This window comes from Dicentrarchus labrax, unplaced genomic scaffold (assembly GCF_905237075.1).
Source record: "Dicentrarchus labrax unplaced genomic scaffold, dlabrax2021, whole genome shotgun sequence".
NCBI lineage: Eukaryota > Metazoa > Chordata > Actinopteri > Moronidae > Dicentrarchus > Dicentrarchus labrax.
The window spans coordinates 19,142,742-19,163,116 of record NW_026136721.1 but is presented as its reverse complement, the minus strand read 5'-3'; the positions used below and the strand labels follow the sequence as shown (position 1 = coordinate 19,163,116).

The window sequence follows — 20,375 nt, the reverse complement described above, 5'->3', positions numbered from 1 at the left end:
ATTTATGTTTAGATTTACATTTACTTTGTATATAGGATCTTAATATTTTATTATATCTCTTATTATATTTATATTTTCCATTTTTATTTTCACTGTTACTATATGTATATACCTATACATTAATTTCTATTCTATATATTGTGTTAGATATTGTATATAAGTAATATTTCTTTATCGTGGTGTGAGTGGAACCACTGTAACAAACAAATTTCCCCCCTGGGGATCAATAAAGTATTTCTGATTATGATTCTGATTTTCATTAGGTTTTTTTTTACTGTTCAAAAATGTTTTGTTTGAGTGTAATTTTTATATGTCTCGTGTTAGTTTTAGTTTTGTTATGATAATATGGGGTTTGTTTGTCAGGGGTCAAGATCGAAGATGTTTAGTAAATAGGTAATACAACACAAACACATTGACTCACAGTCATGTAGACATCCCAGTCTCAATAGACATATGAACAAACGCCTCCTCGTGCTTGTTGTGTTGGCAAATTTGACCAAATTGAAAATGAAAGACATTGATTTCAGTGAACTAAAATGTTTCTTCATCGCTAGTTTTAGATTTTAGTTTAGTTTTATAATAATGTTGAAACGCTCTATATTGTATAGTGTGTAACTGTCTTCCATATATCTCCTGATTCCAGTGCTGCTGCCACTCTTTATTGATTTTCTTCCATGTATTACCATTTCCCTTCGAGTTTGAAAATGTAATTGTGGTGTCTGTATTTTCTTTTTTAACAGCTTGTTTGGCGAGATTGTTCACTCTCACATTGCCCATGTGTGACCACAGTGTTTTGTTTGATTACTTGTATGAGTATATATTATCTTATTTCAAATAGTACGTCTTGTCGCCTCTTGGATGCGTTTAGCTTTAGGCTGTACGGACCAGATGCTGAGTCCCTACACATCAGGGCCCTGTTAGGTTTGGATTATTTTCTGTGAAAATAGAACTCATTCAATCTCTCCCTTAATTCCCTCCCTTTTCCAGCAAGCCTCTTTTTTATGTGGGTGAATCTATGCCCTCTCAAATTCATCCAATAGTTGACCGCTAATCCTCTTTTTTTTTTTATTGGAAAGTTAAACCCCAATTTCTTCCCCAAAATATAAACTACATTTTTAGCTTGCAAGTTATAACAGTGCAGTGAGGAAACATGTGTGGTATGTTTAGGTAAACCTCAAAAAACCTTTAGCTCTCAACACTGTTAGATCCTGAGTTACCCCCGTATAGATGGTCCTGGACCAGCTCTCCATTTAAAGGGTCCGATCCTCTTGCCTGTGGGTATTACCCTGCCAGGTTCAGAAGAGGACTTAAGCTGGTGGCGAGGAGACACGCCTAGCTTCTAACTGCCTTCATCCAGACGCCTCCACTTCCCACTCTAGTGCAGCACCTGACCGAATAGCCCTAGAGTCAAATACCACACTAGCCATGAGAATCACGGCAGTTCTCCTCTTATTGATCTGTGCACTTAGTAGTTGCTAAGAACATTTTTAGTGGCTTGTACAGCAAGCACAAAGGGTCTGTTTAATTTCTTAACTCTTTGAATCAGCGGGGTCCCGACAATGGGTATCATTCTCGATGATGCCAACCCCTACTTCTTCCTCCAAGTCGGCTGGATCCTCATTCTCTCCCTCTGTGTTGAGGTGGTCGGGCTCTTCCCCAGCACCATCTCCTGAGTCGGAGTCCTTGCTGTTCGGTCCTCGCTCAGACCTTTCCTCTGGTTCGGAGTCCTCGCTGGCTGACCTCCTGGCAGTTTTCAGGGCTTCCCTTCTGACTGAGGTCATCTTCTTCGTCCGGGTCGTCTTGAACGATGCTTGGGTTTCATCTTCCTGCGATGTCGCCCGGAGAAGGGCCCCCCGGTTGTGCAGCTTGGTTATTAGTTCTCCATGTTCTTTGTATTGGCTAGCTGCTCTGGTGCTCGGTGAATCAAGGACACAGTCTATCTTCAACACTGTAGCCGTCATTTTCACTATGGGATCATACTTTGCGGACGGACTTATGAGGGCGGTGATTCTGCCCCCGCTCCAGTTGCCTATTATTTCAAACCACCATTCTAACCAAGCTCGGATATCTTCCCTTGACTTGACTACCGTGGGGTTTCGTATGACCATGATTGCCTGGCCATTCATGACAGCACTGGCATAGTAATACCCTTTGTCGGTCATCATTTCGCTCAGCTCTTCTTCTACTTCTTCTGGCGCCTTTCTTGGAACATAGGTCAGGAGGTGTCGGCGGATTGTATCGGTCCATGTAGGGAAGCTATCCCCATAGAATATAATCCGATGTGGAACCTTGGGCTCACTTTGTCGCACACTGGATCCTTCTTCGTTGCCTTCTGGACCTTCCATCTGTCTTGTTCGGCTGGGCGTCTGTGGCTCCTCTTGTGTCGCCGACATTGCCGCTTCTGTTGTCTTTATCTTTTGAGTCTTCTGCTCCTCAAAGCCTCCCTTTGCGATTCGGGTCAGGGATGAGTTGCAGACTAGTTGGGCTACTCAGCGTCGTTCGCTGGGCACAGCTTGGCTGTCCTCGTCGGTCACTCTGTCTCGGGCGCTCGGGTGGTTGTTCCCTCCACTGCATCCTCCTTTCTGGTGCTCGGACAGTGGTCCTCTCTGCTGCGCGCTCTTTTCTGGCGTTTGGCCAGATGTCTTCTCTGCTGCACACCTTTCTCTCTCTCGGGTCGTTTCACGAACAGCGGTTGATTCCTCCTCCTCTGTGGTTCTTCCTCAGGCCCGACGAGTCTTTTTCGCCAAGCCCCGCATTGGGTGTCACGTGTTAGATCCCGAGTTACCCCCGTATAGGTGGTACTGGACCAGCTCTCCGTTTAAAGGGTCCGATCCTCTTGCCTGTGGGTATTACTCTGCCAGGTTCAGAAGAGGACTGTTTAAGCTGGTGGCGAGGAGACACGCCTAGTCTCTAACTGCCTTCATCTGGACTCCTACCCTGCTTACTCTAGTGCAGCACCTGACCCAATAGCCCTAGAGTCAAATACCACACAAGCCACGTATGTTCTTGGCAACTCCTCTTATTGATCTGTGCACTAAGTAGTTGCTAGGAACATTTTTAGTGGCTTGTACAGTAAGCCCAAAGGGTCTGTTTAATTTCTTTGTCTAGAGTAACCTGTTAGAACCTTCAAGATGTTAAACACACTACCTAATAATTATTGCCTGTAGAGATCATATTAATCCAATGTCCACAATTTATTCTTTAACTGCAGTTGTTATATTTTATTGCAAGATTTAGCAAGGGCTAGCATACAGCTTGAATTGATTCAAAATTGATTATTCACTTCCACTGATATTTAAAGAATTATTAAATTTCAAACCCCGGTAAAAAGACTATAGCTGAGGGGTTGAATGTCCAGTTTGTAGAGAGAGAGGGAAGGGGTGTACGGCCAATACAGTCATTCCTTGTCTGCCATACTGTTGGTTGCTCTTGAAACTCCCGACTTTGTCCAAAGTCCGAAAAGTCTCTGACCAGTGCAGTCTCTGCTGGCAGGGTGAACAAAAGAGTGGTTCTTGGAAATCAATTGGAGACCTGAATGCCGGGTGGAAATGGTTAATCCTCCTCTGCTCGACACTCTCGTCTCGGCTGTAGGTTGTTGGACTCTTCTTTTCTGCAATGTTAGGCTGTTCGTTTGCGCCTTCTCTTGAGTTGAAATTCTAAGTTCAAAGATGCATTGTTCCAATGTGGTCGATCGATCAGCAAGTCTTGAACCCGAGAGCCGGCCGAGGACTAACCCCGATCCTCCTTGTGTAGCACCTTTTAGCCCCCTAGGGAGTTGCTGTGCTACTTCCTCTTTTGATAGTGTGTCCTGTGTGTGTGCTCATCCTCACAGGATGTGTGTCCTGTGTGTGCGCTCCAACTTCCCTTTTCTCTCAGCACCAGGCATGTCTGGACATGTCTGGTCAGTATTTCAACATGATTTACTTTTGGCCTTACTAACCATAGTTCTAACTTACTGTTATTCATTCATAATCATTATTTATCATTTAATCAGTTATACCTCTTATAATCATGTGTTCAATTCATACTTATTAACAATCACATAATCAGTTACAATCGTATAATCATGTTACATATCTCTTTTATAATCATATAATCAACATCAACCATTATGCTGTTTGGTTATTATAATCTCTGTGTATTGCATTATTCAGATGCAGAGTCCCTAATGCTCTGGTGTTATCTTTTTCCGATGCTAGACTAAAAGTCCCTTGTTTTCTACTGTATGGCTGGACAATGGTAAAGTCCTGTGCTTTCCAAAGTGGTGTAGCGGATCAGGGATCTCAACTTACTTGACAACACGGTTGAGCCAAGTGGCTGTACGTTATTGCTCCATAACCACAAAAAAAATCAATCCTGCAACAAAATTATTATGATGCACTTGTTTATTTTATACATCAAGTCAACACAACATAAAAATTGTTTAATACTTTTTACACTAAGTAACGACAGGACTTTCGGTATCTCTGCCACGTAGCACACCTGATAGAGCGTATGCCCCACGTCTTAAGGCTGAGTTTGTACCGCAGTGGCTCGGGTTCAATTCCAGCATGGTCCTTTGGTGCATGTCATCCCCTTTCTCTCTCCCTAATTTCTTATCTAACATCAGTTGTCACTATCAAATAAAGGCAGGAAAAGCACAATAAAATCATAAGTCTCCCATCTCCATGTGTGGGGGGGCAGCAATTGTATATAGGGGGCCACGGCCTTCGGGTGGTGCCCCTGTGATTATATGTTAACAGTGACCAAATTATTTTGGCTGTCTTTATAATATAGTAGGCTACAGCCAATGTTCTTGTAGGAGGTCATGTATTGTATCTTTTTTTCTGGATTTTTTAGACAGAATATACTGTCAATCTACAAGTATCTGCATATTTCCCATATGGCATTTGCAGCATTTTTTCACAATAGCCCAAGAGTCTGGGGAGGTGCAGTATCCAATTTGTCCACTTGATGGCGATAAAGTAAAGAAATTTGTATGACAGATGGCATTAAATGTAATTCAAAGTGTGCTCCTGTTTGTTATGTGGGGCCTCTGTACAAAGGCAGAGAACAGCCCTCAAGGCCTGCCTATAGTAAAACAAAAAAGCGATCTAATCAGAACTGGATTAACAGATGCCCCCTCCCAAATGACTACCTTTGTTTCTCCTACTGTGGAAGATCACAGGATCAAATCTTCATTTATTAATTAAACTAATTCAAATTCAGCCTCCAAAAAGTGGAGAATAGTATGACATGAAAAAAAGACAACATGGGTACATATGCAGATTCTACATCTATATAACAGTTTCCAACCTGTATGTGAAGGAAAAGACACTAAAATGAACGGGGAAACCCATGTCCAACATGAGCTTTAAACCCTGGAACATTTGTCACAAAGTACAGTGTTATGGCTGAGAGAGTCTGATAAGCATTTATCATTTTACTCATCACATTTTCTTTCTCACAGTTTTTGAGTTACCAATCATTAGCGTTTTTCTTTTACAACCCTTCAGTTAGAATTCTAGGAACGCTCAGAGAGGTCACAGAAAACAGTTCACATTTCCCGTACATACTACCACTACCAGACAGATATTTTCTGTTGCTGACTGAGTATCTCTTGTCAAGTAAAAATGACTCACTTTTTTTATTTTTGCCCAAATTTTCTACTTCTTTAAGAGCGTCCTGTTGCTTTATCTCATCTTGAGAGCAGTTCTGGCTTTTCCACAGCATGCTGTCTGCAGCATTTCATCTTCTGCAGTCAAATCATCCTGCACGTAATAAACTACTGCAATGGATGTGGATATTTCTGCTATTGGCAGTATTAATATTGAAGTTAAACAAGCAGGCTATTCGGTGGTGTACTGTTTTATTTATCGGTAGCCAAGTGCCAGAGAAGTGCTTTAACAACCTCATCTTGAGAAATATGCGTGAGAGCTTTTTTCTTAACCTCGTTCATCAGATCTCCCTCAATATAAGCAAAGTTGGTTTACACATTTAGTTAAGGAGCTGAAGAATAATAGTGGTAAATATTTTGGGCATAAGCCAACTCTTATGGACTTAATGGGCTGTATACCATGAACATAAATTACTTTTCACTGTGGCAGATATAAAGACAAAAGACGATGTATAAATCTATTATAAACACAGTTACAGGTATTTGTACTTTACTTGCATATTTACATTTCATGACACTCTATAGGTAATTTTTACTCTATTTATAGTGAAACATTGTTCTTTTTACTCCACTGTATGTATTTGACAGCTATAGTTTGCTAATTAAGATTTACATACCAAACATCAATCAGCTCATAAAACAGGATACATTGTTATAGATGTAACCCAATAGGCTTGTGAAAATGCGTATACATCAATGAATCAATGATAATGTAATATATAATATACTTTTACTTTTGACACTAAGTACATTTTATTGGTAATACTGATAGTATATAGTTTTACTTCAGTAACACTTTCTATGCACATTCTATGGCTACAGCTGCATTTTCTTATATAAAAGATAAGAGTACTCCATCAGTGCAGTGCCACTCATGATGCCCATCTCAGACATATTTCAGTCAGTGTACACAGAACAGCTTCATGGCTGTTAGCCATGATTATAGCTGATAACTGAAGGTAGGCATTATTTATTCATTCATTCATTTATTTTATGAAACAACACTGAAAATAACAATGCCGAATACAACCGCTTGTACTTATGACAAGACTACAGTTGGTTGCTATGGTACAATCGATCACAGAACCAGAGATCGACTGAAACTACTTCTACATTATACCAATGTTTGTCACGTAAGTAATCATTTAGTTGCTATACATAGATAAACTCCTGTAAATCCGTTAAAGCCGACACCGCTGACACCTGCGTGCCCCGCCTCCCCGCAGAATAAAGCTCCACGGTGATTGGCTGTCTCGGTTGTCCCTCCGAAGGATTCCCACAATCCCAACAGCCCATTGGTTCCTGACCTGTCAATCACATGTCACGCTGCAACCTGATTGGTCCGCCCCTCCTCGTGCTCAACGGCAGGGCGCAGAACGCCAGCCATTCTGTGTGATGTGCTCGCGCTGATTGATGCTGCCGTTTATACCACATCCCCGTTGAACCGTCGGCCCCATCGCACGGTGTCATGGTTGCTTTAGAGGATCTGTACGGAAAGACTCGTCGTTAAATTCAGTCCACACACACGAGCCTCTCCGTGGCGTGCAGAGGCTCGCGAGCAGCTGTGAGCCAGCGACCAGCTGCCTCCCGGTTGAACGGCGGCAGGAGGATGGCACTGCGTTGGACGGTCTCTCTGTATTTGTCCTCGGTGGTCTATTAAGATTTTAATTAGCTGATAACATACGTTTGACATTTAGGACGCAGTGGTTGCGGGAGCGACGACAGACGCACAGCCCTGATTATGGAAAAGGAGTCCAGGTAAGCAGCTCGGGGTGTATTCGTGTATTTGAGGTGTTTATTTTTAAAATTTGAATATCAATGTTATCGCGTGGAGCACGGGCCCAATGGCTTATTAGTTTTATATGCATTCAACTAACATAACGTTAGCAACATAGGGCCCACATAGCCAAACACTGGTTGGTCATTGGTTATTGAAGCGCCGTCAACAGCAGCTTCATCCGTCTGCTCCATTTATCTCAGTGTAAAATTCCGCTGTACAGCATGCCAGCGGAGACACGGCCCATTCATTAGCCTATAAACCATATTTTATTTTATAGCTCAGACATAGCGTGTTGCTCAGTGTCCGTATTGTCTTTCCTCTCCGCTGTCCCGTCCTCATTTCTTAACGTCGTTATACAATCGTGTTGTGGTGGGAGGCGGCGACGTTTCGGTGCCGCAAAAGAAGGGGATGATGTGTCATTTTGGCCACAGATGTTGATCCGAGCCGAGCCATGAGTCGACTGCAGAGCACGTAGGCCTGTTCAGACATCCTCAAGCAGCAGCAGTAGGCCGGGCTAATGAGCTGTCATGTCCAAACAACCTGCTCAATAGGATTACAAGCTCTTCAAGTATGAAACTGAAGGGAGAAAGCACTGTAGGAGTCACTTGGTATCTTTTATGAAGAGCTCTTTTCTTTGTGGAACAACAGTGGACGGATGTGTACTCACCTGTGTGTGTCTCTATGAGATGTTTGTTGATCTGTCCTTGGTGTACTTTACCAGAGACAACCGAGCTCCTCACCTGTCCGTTCAGGAGTCATTTAAATCAAAGGTGTCCAGTGTTGTTTTGGGCCTTAATACAGCTGTTTATCCTTCTATTCAGAGAGGGATTTACAGGTGAATCCTTTTTAAATGTGCTTTAATTGGCTCGTAAGACAGAAAACCTGCACTGCCCTTAACACTGAGGACTGAAAACCACTGTGTTAAATGACTCTGTGTTAAATCTAGGCCAGGCACATATCATTTTTACCTCCCAAGTGGAATTAAAAAGTAGGAAACTGACATAGTTTTTGTTGTATGATGTTGAAGCAATAAAGATAACGCTGACTAATCACAAAATGGAAGAGCTCCCTCGGGCATTTATCTTTTTTAGGAGTGGTGGGGGCTATTGAAGGAATTAATTATCTCACTCTGTTGATTATAATTACGGCTTAAATGCCCCATGACTAAGGACATGTACCACTGAGTAATGGGTTCATCATATCATCATACACAATGTAGTGAGATTACTTTCTGGCTTTTTAGCTGTGAAAATCCACTCAACTTGCAAAAGGCATCTCACACATCTCACCGTCAAGGAAACAGGTATCTGATTCACACATCCTGGTGACCTTGTTTTTATGCACTGCTGCCTCAACGAAACTTCTTCTTTATCTGATCCCACAATCACACACACACACACACACACACACACACACACACACACACACACACACACATGCAACATTACATATTACATCTGTGATGCCCGAGCGCACCTCAGCTTATCCCAGCTAACCTTTTCCTCTGCACTCACTGCTGCTGCCACCGCCATGTTATTCCTCTGTGTGTGAGTGAGTGGTAAGCTAATAGGCTTGGGACAGTGTCATCAGGATAAACAGTGTCTGAGTTGTGCGTGCACTCGTGTGTATGTGGATTTAAATGTGTGCACGTATGTGTGTACGAGGCCTCTTGCGAGAACAGGAGGAAGGATATCATCTCGAAGCCTTCTCCCTGCGCTGTACAGTTCGCCGGCCTGCTGCTATCCAGGTTTATCACTGTGTTTGGCTGTTGGACAGGGACAAACAGGAGCCACATGTCCAAGGGCCGATTGATCCCCCTCACCCCTAAAACAAGATTAGCTTTGATAAATTGTACAAATAGGGGTGATGCTGTGGCTTCTTCCAGAGTTTAGATCCACTCCACTTGTGGCTTAATCTAGCAAGAAACCCTGAGATGAATACTCAAAGAGGAGCATTATGACTATTTAATAAACTCTGTCAGATTTAACACATTAATTTAGATTCATTTAAAAAAAACTCATGTATATAATTTATGACGTGATTTTAATGCCACCTTTACATATTTCTATCCAATGCTTTACTAATGTGCCACAATAATGTAATGAGTAAAAATATCTCCATTTATTCGGAGGCTTTTCCAAGCAAAGATGTGATTGTTTGCAGTAAAATCAGCTTCTATTTCTGGCACCCCTTAAAGCCTCTATGCCACCCTCTTGCCATCCCATTAATATTTCCCTACGCATGCATTATCACATCGAGTGCTGTTATTACAAATTTGCAACGTATATTTTCCACCTTCAAGGCGGTTGCGGTTGCTTGAACACATCAGTGACTGTATCTCAAAGATAAACGATTGTCTCATATTGGTACTCAGATGACACTTTTCCTCACAGTATAAATCTAAGTTTTATTAATTGATGAGGCGTTCTGGTTCTGATGTGGCGGCTGGCTGTTTATTTTGTGCTACAGCTAACAGTTATTTTCAGTTTCAGTTAATCTGCGGATTATTTTCTCAACTAAGCAATTGTTTAGTTAATAAAATGTCCCAGAGCCCGAGGTGATGTCTTCAAATGTCTTGTTTTGTGCATCCTAAACCCGAAGATATTCATTTAACTATCATAGAAGACAAAAACAACTGGAAGCTATTTGGCATTTTTGCCTAAAACCTCTAAAAAATTGTTACCGATTCATTTTCTGTTGATCTACAAACCCATTAAACGACTGATTGTTTCAGCTCTAAAATACTAAGAGTTGATTTTTAACATGTAATATGGAGCCTTCACTGTCATCTGGTCTAGCTGGCTGGCTTGCAGGCTGGCTGGTGTGGTGTTGGCCTGGCCTGTGTGCACAGCACTGCACTTCATCTCGGTTGCTGACACATGGAAACAGGGAGCAGCTTGATGACCTGGCTGCCGTGGTTCAGGCTCGCTACAACTGTGGCTCTCCTCGCTCTACTCTATTGTTCTTGTAGGCTGCAGATTTGTAACTGGATCCGTGTCGCCCTGCAGATTTTACACCAACTGAATCGTGATCTCGTTTTCAGGCTGCTGCATGTTGGATTCATACCAACATACAAATCTCGGTTCAAATAATGAGGCTGAAATATACATAGGGCTGTTATAAATGCTGCAGAGGAAGACTGATTTGAGCTCTGCTCTAAAAATTGCCCTACTTTCTATTTATCTGTTTCAATAGTAATTTAATCTCTCTCCTTGCCCAACATTGTTTCCTTTGACAGTGGCAGCTTAATTTAAGGAAAAGCACCAGCACAACAGTGTAAAAATAACCCATTACAAGTAAAAGTTCTGCATTCAAGATCTTACTGAAGTAAAAGTGAAGCAGTATTATCAGCAAAATGTACTATAGTATCAAAAATAAAAGTACTCTTTTCAGATTATAAGATTGTTGCAATAATAATATGATGTGTAAGTGGCATATTTTCTGTTGTAGCTGTACAAGGTCAAGCTAGGCTTAACTACTTTATATATTGTAAAGTTAACCACTTTAGACCTGTGGTTCCCAAGCCAGAAGAGGCACAAGATAAATGTGAGGGGTAAAAAAAGTGAAATATTGGATAATTACCTTTTTTTAGAGGAACTGATAACAACTCTCAGACATCGGAAACGTGACAAGGAAGCATGCATTGTATTTTATAAGATTTTTAAATGTATAATCTGAATTATTATTATTATTAGTATAAAGCTGTCAGATCATTGTAGTAGAGTAAAAAGTATAATTTTCCCTCTGAAATGTAATGGAGAACAAGTATAAAGTTGCGTAAAATGGATATACTCATATAATGTACAAATACATTCCACCCTGTCCTTTGAGCGGGTATTACTAAACAGCGAGGACAGATATTTCATGTGCATTACTAACACACTATAGCTTTAATGACCATGATTTCTGAGGTAGTCAGATACAAACACGCTTTCTTTCTGTACCGAGCATTTCATCCGCTAAGTAAAGGTATTGTTATTGTTTAAAATGACCACAGGGGAATGATTTACTGCAGGGTGAATCTGTGGGAGTATGATTAACAACACAGACGTGTTACTGAGTGATAGACCGAGGCATTTTGAAATCGTCACACTGTGGCTGTTTATGATGCTTCGCTTTGCATGATCAACCTGTAATGTGTCCTGTAATGGATCGTCAGTGTTCCTGCGCTTTGGAGTAAACAATGTGAACGTTAAAAAGGTTTTTGCAGCTCAGGTTTGGTGGCAGAAATGTATCCGGATTGGTTTATTTACAAAGGAGGTTTGCTTATAGATGAATGAATCAATGAGGGCCATAAATTGTGTATTACATCTTTTTATTTTTTCGGGTCCAAATTCAAACGTAATCTCTGTGAACACCTGTCTAGATCATCTGACTAAAGGGAGACTTGAGGTAGTTAAAAACAAGCTTACAAAAAATAAATCAAATGAATCTAATTTTCAAGATAATGTTTCTGGATTCAACTGTTTCCTCCTCTCGCAGCCATTGCTAAGGCAAACAGCAGATGTTTGTAATCAGGACGGGTAATTAAACAGCAGCTCCGCTACTGATCAGTGTGACGGCGCTGATGAGAAAGTATGAAATTAAAAGATAATATAATGAATGCAGCGGGAAAACTCAGTCATCGCTTCAGCAGTGTCTATGCGCCCGCGGTAGCACCCAGTTGGTAGCTGTTATCCTTCATGGCACACTCATGTAATCCAGTTTTGAGATTAGTGAGTGATTAGTGGATGTTGCAGTCTGTTTTATGCATTTTTGTTATGTTTGCCATATTAAATAATGTGAGCAGTATTAGTATTAATGCACTGGCCATTCAGTGGTAGAAAAGAGCAAAATATGTGCCTGCACTTGAAAGTAATTGATGGGTTGTGGGGATGGCTATTTCTAGACAATTTCCTCTCACAGTGGCACTCAGGGGAACAGAATCATCTGGGGGGGGGGATACTAACTAAATTTAGAGCAGGAAAGCATTAGTCATATAAAGTGAACATGGTCAATAGATTTAGGGAACAAGTCTGGAAAACATACGCCATCAGCGTCCCTTCGATTGCCCTAAATGTGTCTCCCCCTCAATTAGGCTTTATGTCACACTAAGTTCTTACCGGACAAATCCCAGAAAACATTGGCTGCACGGCACAGAATTACCTCTCAATACCGCAGCATTCACATGGATTCAGGCAGACCGACAGCACCTCCTGGACAGCACGGGAAAAACACACAGACTGTCGGACAGAATGGCAGCACAGCAAAACAAAACACGCATGACAATATGTTGCTTTGGGGATTTTTGGTATTGTTTACAAAAAATTAACACCAATTTTACATTATTTTGTGTATTTTCTTTTATGTAATGTATTAATTATTAGGCTCTTGTTGTCCAGATGATCCATGATTTTTCAGGGGAGCTACATAACATCTGGTTTTAAATTCTATTGTGTAAGATGACAGGACCCGTGTGTAGGTTTTAGTGGCATCTAGTGGCAAAGTTGCAGATTGCAACTAATGGGACACCATTCATGACGGTATTTGATGACCTGGGAATGAGAATGAGCTGTGAAGTGTGTAGGAGGCACTGCGAGAAACACCCTATCTACAGCCAGTGTTTGGTTTGTATCTTCTGGGCTGTAGAGACATGGCTGTTCAACATAGTGGACTCCATGCAAGGCGACCTGCGACGTCTTAAACGATAAAAACAGCTCATTCTAAGGTTACAAAAACTCAATGAAACATACACTACTGAAACATACCTGTGGATATTCTATTCAATTACTGCCAATAGGTCGATAGGGTAAATGTTACACACTGCACCTTTAAAATATTTTAACTTTGGACGACGGTGCCGGCTACCTTTACCATTGCCGGTATTCTCTGCCGGCCTCACCTAACTTTACCTCCCTGCTCTCATCTCTCTCACTAACATGACGTGGGTTGCCGTCTACCATCTGCTGAAATCCATGTGAATGCAGTATAATCTATACAGTGCTGTTGGTACATGAGGGTTGTTCAGAGAAAAGACTGTTGTTACTGTAGTGATGATGGAAAGATGACGTTCTCTGGGTTAATAGGTAGCTATTCCCAGTACACAAAGACATGAACAGATGTCAGATTTGCTGTAGAATAACTCAGGCAGGATTGGTGAACGAAGTACTCAGATCATTCACCGGTGCCAGATAATGTTATTCAGTGTGGCTGGGGTGCAGCTGCCTGGCTGGCTAACCTTACCTTGCTTTCTTCCTCATATTATCGCTAGCAAAACGCTATCGGGGGGGGAATATGTTAGTTAACGATTGCTTGCAAAATTACATCACCAGCTAACATGACCTATACTAACTAATGTAATATGACAAATAGTGTTGATTTTAGCCAAAAATAAATTATGAAATGGTAAAAAGTGATTGTTCTCTATTAGCCAAGAGCAATGCAAAACTATTAGTAACAAGATGTAAAGTACGCATTATGCACACTTGGCCTGTACTCTGCTCATATAGTGTTGGGGTAGTTTCATTTATAACAAGGCATCATATTTTATAAGTGTATGTATATATATGTTTTGTTTGTAAAATCTTAACCTAAAAAGTAAGACCAGTAAAATAAATGGAGTAAAAAGTCTGTCTTAAATAGTTTAACATAGCATACAGTGGACATGCTTAAGTAAAGTACAAGTTCCTACAAATTGGTACTTGAGTGGTTGTTTCTACTACTGTCAGGCAGAAGCTGTTAGGTCATTTAAAAGCCTGCTTTCATCACAAATTGATTGGTATCTACTTTACACTTTGCCCTTGTGTGCTATGGGCCATGTTTAACTTGTCAATATGCAGTGAGGACTAATTCCATTCATTGGTTTTACCTAATCGAGTCATTATGATTCCAGTTATGGCATACACAAACAGTGAGGGAGAGAGCTCTGAGCAACAATCTCAGTAAAAACACATCCCTGTCCTACAATGGGACGCTTTGAGCAACGTCGAGCCCAACAGGAGTCACAAGGACGGCGGGTCCTGTAGATGAATAGCGTGAAAATGAACAGTCCACGTGTCAGTAACCAAACATGAGATCATGAGTTGGAGCAACAGCGAGGTTAGCAGCTACGGATTAACGAAGGGGTCGCCCTTAATGTCAGGGCTGGAAGGCCCTGAGGGCAGGACACACACACACACACACACACACACACAGACAGGGGGGGGGTGAAACATCAGCAAGACCGGGATTCCAAGGGGAACTAGCTGATTTGATTTTTCGGTTTTTCTTTCATAAAATGCTGGTCAGGTTTTTCCTTTTTTGTGTGTCTATGTTATTTTTGAGCCTCTGGGGAAATAATTTACGCCTCAGAATGTCTGTGATAGCATGTAATGTTACTGCATTTCTATTTTACAGACAGGAAAATATGGATGGATCTGTTGTTGGTGGGTGTGACGAGATCAAAGGGAGTATATCTGCATTTTTTTGCCCTCCTTATTTTAATTGCCCTAGGCCGGTTTAACGCCACAGAGCCCAGATGGAGACCGTGAAAAGATTTTGTACACCAAGGAAAAGTAATTTGTGAATCAGACACATCCGTGCACTAAGGTTTGCATGCAAGCCACGGACACAACATTAAAAACATGGAGGAGCAAAGGGGATGTGGGTTCATGCTGGATGACTGGAGGTGGTGTGTGTCTGTAAAGGGGGGTCAGAAGAGGAAACAATAGTCCTGTCTGTTTCTGTAGACAGTGCGAGCTCGAGGAGGATGCGTCCAGGCGTAGACTTTACACAATACCATAGTTGTGCGTGTTGATATTAATCAAGGAGAGACTAAACATAAATAAAAACAAAGTTTTGCATACATCTATCACACAGTGCCTGTGACCATACATGGCGACACACACACACACACTGAGGTGGAATATAAACTTGGACACACCAAGCATGGAGAAATGTCAGTGCACATGCTAAACAGTAACCTTTCATGTAGCACACACATAAACACACACACACTAAACATGCTTGAAAACACAATTTGAAATGGATTACAATGAAAGCCTTTATCTCTCAGTCCTCTGCAGTTTCTCCCAAGTACACAATGACATTAGAGCGAGCCTGCTGTCATATACAGAGCAACAGCCAAGCTCAGAAAATCTGGCTTGTTTTGCTTTGTCAGAGACCTTCACAATGTCCTTCCATTAACCAGTGTGTGTGTGTGTGACAGAGAGAGAAGGGGAGGAGGAAAAAACTCCTACTTTAGTACCACTCTACTGCATGACTCACACCTTTTACAGTGTGGTCTGACCACAATGACACAGCTGAATAGCCCTCTGTAGTGCTGAAACCTCTCTGAAACATCTGTTCTTTTGTACTGTTGGCTGATGACAATGTTATCATGGCACTTTTGGGTTTTCCATTTTGTTTTGTTTTTTATGCAGTTCATCAACCAGACATCGGTTTAATCTGGTGTCCACATTCCTGTCCCACTGGAATCTCATTTTTTTGTTGTTGTTTTTTTGCACCAAAAGCAAATGTAATTTTTTTTCAAAACCTGAATGGCTGTGGTACTCACTGTGTAATATGGATGCAAGCTCTTGGTGGTAATTCCTGTAGTAGTCAGTAGTCTGTTCAGGTAGCTAGACTGGAGGTGGACATGCTTAGGGAACATTTTTCCACAAATGAGTGTTTGAGGGGAGCTGTTATTGATTTTAAAGTAAGGTTGAAAGGTATGGTGAAAAGGGTTTGCTCAGGTTTAGCCACTTGTTGGGACTAGTGATGAACAGTTTGGAAATAAAAGCTGCCTGGGAACAGGTTTGATTTTGTTTCACCCGGGATATTGCAAGAATGAATCAAGAATTTGCAAGTTCTCATAAGTGACACAGACACACATTGGTGGAATTCACATAAATGATTGTAAATTATTACTACAAAATCCAGGATGGACCATTGCATCTTCCTGATTAAAAGAAGATGGTTGATCTGAGTGAAAATCAGGTGGAGAGACGTGATATTCTGAAATCTAAACTTGTCATGAAGCGGAAGTGAGTAAGGGCTCTGTCCAGAGAGAGCCAGTCTCATCAGTATTAAATTGATTCTCTCTCCTGTGCCTTTGATTTAAAGTATTACATACTCGCTAGGAGGGTGAACAACACGAGCAGTAATCAGCTTTACTGTGGTCCCACTGGAGGGTTTCTGAGTATTGTGATCAAGGTGAAAACGTCCACAAGTGTCTAGTACAGTTACAAATGTTGCCAGTAATTGCGCTTACCTCAGTCTCACTGCTGGGATTGAGGTGAATATGTGACTGACAAGACAGATGCACCGCTGCCTGAGGCTCACCCATCTGTCAGATGATTTTAACCTTAGAAGAAAAGGCAGAGTGACATTTTCAGATCTGGGATCACTGCAGTAAGTTCAGCTACAGAGCGGTAGTTTAGCTTTACTAGATTCAATTTGCTGCAAGAAACTTTAATTTTTTGTTGATTCTGGTGGTCCTGGTGGACAAAAGGGCTGGTGTTTCCACCACATCAGGTTGTAAAGATCTTGATCTTGATCATTAAAAATTCACTGCCTCAAGCGTGCATTTGCTTTTGAAGCAAGTGAAAAAAATGAATTTTTAATTGCCTACAATTTTCTTTTTTTAAGACAGATGTCTATGTGCGGTTAATTAAGATTGATAACTGTAATATGGCGATGGTGAAACAAAGTACAATTTGCATACTCCTAGGTTACATGTAAGTCTATTCAATTAAATATTTTTTGTATAGCGCCAATTCATAACAATAGTGATCTCAGGACACTTTTCAAATAGAGCAGGTCTAGACCGAACTCCTTATAACATTATTTACAGAGACCCAACAGTTCCCACCACGAGCAAGCACTTGGCGACGGCTGCAAGGAAAAACTTCCTTTTAAGAGGCAGAAACCTCGGACAGACCCCGGCTCTAGGTGGGTGGCCAGATTCAGCTGCTCAGTAGAGAAAGCATAAGTTATCAACATTCTTTGGTAATGTTATGTTATATAGAGCTAAAGGCCCCCAAATATATATATACATATATAAAATGTTATGTAATAAACCAGTAAGATGCAAATGGCAAGCCATTCAGTTTACCAGCCAGATCAGTCCAGATGAAGCTAGCTGACAGTAATTTGCCAGCTAGCAATTTGTACACTTTAGCAAGCAAGCTAATGTTAGCAAGCTAATATCACAACATGTTTCATTAGCTTTGCTGTAGCTTTGAGCTTAGACTTTGCGGTGGATTTCGGTCATTTGTTGATGTTTAGCGGACTCCATTTATAAGCAAAAACAGACATAAACATGAGCTATTGTTGTACACTGTACGCTGTAGTGAAGCGGAGAGAGAGGGCATAAACGTCACATCTTCAGGATTACATGACCCACATCCCAACATAGAAACGCATCAAAATCAGTCCACAGGCAACCAGTAGTCTCTCTCATCGTAGTAGTCTGTCCTATCATTAGTTTATGTTGGTGGAATTACTTTGAAATGAAAAGGACGTTATTTCAGATTTGTCCTTTGACCGAGCCCTTTTACAAATGTGATTGGTCTCATTGGCTTGTTAATGGCTCTTTTGATTGGGCTGGTTTCTGTGCATGAATGTGGTCCTTGTCTCTTCCCCATGTAGTGTTTTTCCCGTTCAGACTGTTATTATGCTCCTCTCCTCGCTCCTCTTTTCTCCTGCAGGCTGTTTTTCTGTTCTCCTTGTTTTGTGGTGTACGTCTGTATCATATGCTTCAAAAGCTATTGCACAGGCCCTGTATGTTTCTGTCGACCTTCATGGTTGATTACACGACCAAAATCAATTCTTTATTGCATTGTTTTTTAGTTTTCTAATACATGGACAGTTTATATGGTATTTGTCGATCAATTCACTGTATTGGTCTTGCTGTTGAGTGTGTGGACTGTGTTTGTTTATGCTGCCTATTTTCTCTGCACCTGCATTTATTATATTGTACATACTTTTCCTGAGTTATTATTAGCTGGACATCCGCTGCACTGTGTGTGTGTGTGTGTGTGTGTGTGTGTGTGTGTGTGTGTGTGTGTGTGTGTGTGTGTGTGTGTGTGTGTGTGTGTGTGTGTGTGTGGCCAGAAGTAATTTCCACAGGGCTACCCCGGTAAAAGAGCTGCCATCCATAATGCAGAGGAGGGAGAGTCAGGAGAGTACACTGTAGCTCCACACTTTGCTCCCAATTACAGAGCAGCAGCTTCATTTCCTCATTTTCTCCACAGACCTGTTGAAACTCCTCAGCTGCCTCTCTGATTACTAGCTGCAGCACAGAGAGAGAAAGATGCAGAGTTTATATATGTATAACCCTCTCTATATTTGTATAATGTGTGTATGTGTTGAATGAGTCTTTGTCCTCATTGCTTCACTGGTAAGACCTTTAGTAGCAGTCATAAGCAGCACAACAGCCAAGCTCTGGGATGTTTGTTTTTTCTCTGCCATGTGTGAAATATTCACACTGTCCTTTAATATTCAGCTCTCTATCTTGTGCATGTATTTGTAAAGATGAATGTGATGAGGGAAAACAAATCACAGGGTCTAACATTAGCAAGTTAAATTTTGCACTCCAGAAACAAATACCTCTCCCTTGTATGCCTTAGCTAATTAAACTTGGAAGACACAAACACACACACAACTTATTTAATTTTTATAATTTATAAAACCCTCAATCAAATAAGAATCTATTGACAATGCAATCTGCCTAAACAGAATAGTTGCATCAGTTTTTTTTTTTTTCTCGGTGTGAAGTCACGTAAAGTCAACTTTACATGGGTTTGTTTACACGAGAAGGGAGAAAAGAGCCCGACCAATATACCAATACCGATACCAATATTAGTCAATCGGTATTAGCATCAGCATTTATGTTATCCATTATGTGTCAATGTGAAAACAGTTTTTTTCTGGTATACAATGCAGAAAAAAATGTCCAGCAGATGGCACTGTGATTTACAACACTGTAACAACCAGCACAGAGTAAGAGAGCAGAAGTAGCTTTCAGCAGTGGCAGTCGTTGGTTGACTATGTAAATGTTAAACTACAATAAATTTGTATTGTACAATAAAGTTATTTGTTTAAGAAAACAGCCTTCTGAGTACCTTTGCATTTACATATTGTTGAACAGTCCACATAGAAAATATCTATTTTCATTCCAGCTCAGAAATCACTTTATCGGCTCTAAAATTGGTATTAGTATCGTCCTCAAAAATCCCATCTTGGTCGAGCACTAGAAAAGAGACAAGGCTTCAGCTCTTCATAAGCTCTGAAGGTGTCAACCTTCCCTATCTCTCTGAACTCGCTCAATAATTCATCTGAGTTATTTACGATCTGATTGATGTATTATCTCTTAATGCACATTAATAGCTCAGGAGGCATTACCATGCAGTCCTTTTGAAAGCTGTACAGTCTTGATATTAATTGAAGAACAATGTTTCAGGCGTGTAACACTGTTGACAGGTTCATATCTCAGTTCACTTATATATTTTGATCACAATAGATTATTTGCATGTCGTTAGGTATCACTAGGCCACAGTCTATCTAAGCGTGTCTGTTTGCAGTGACGGACCATGATTTTCTCACTCAGGATGATGTCATTACAGTGAGTCAGGGCCACTCCTTCAAAGTTGTTATTTGAACTAGGGTGTGGAGCGGCATTATTGTCGCTTTCCTGTGGATTGGACCAGTATGACCAGTTTGTGCACACACATCGGGAGGACTACGCAGTTTCCATTTGTTCAGTTCTTTGACTAATTTATGTTACAATTTAATCTTGATGTCAGTATGTTATTATTCAAAATCATATGACAAAAAGTCCTCCCATTGAATCAAAATCATTTTCAGAAATACACGTTCAAGCATTTTGGATGTATAGCAGAAATATTTTAGTTTTGCTTAATCAATTTAAAGTTATACACTATAATTGCCTCTTTTTTTTTAAAGACAAAGAACTTCATT

The 20,375-nt window shown here is 40.9% G+C and overlaps 1 protein-coding gene across 2 annotated transcripts in view; it reads left to right on the top strand.

Moving 5' to 3' along the window:
- Positions 1-7,031: 7,031 nt before the first annotated feature.
- The window catches only part of evi5l (ecotropic viral integration site 5 like), a 39,180-nt gene continuing 25,836 nt past the window's right edge, over positions 7,032-20,375 (top strand). For both annotated transcript variants that reach the window (XM_051384196.1, XM_051384195.1), the window contains exon 1: positions 7,032-7,414. The gene's annotated coding sequence lies outside the window, so the exon portion shown is untranslated. The remainder of the gene's footprint in view (positions 7,415-20,375) is intronic.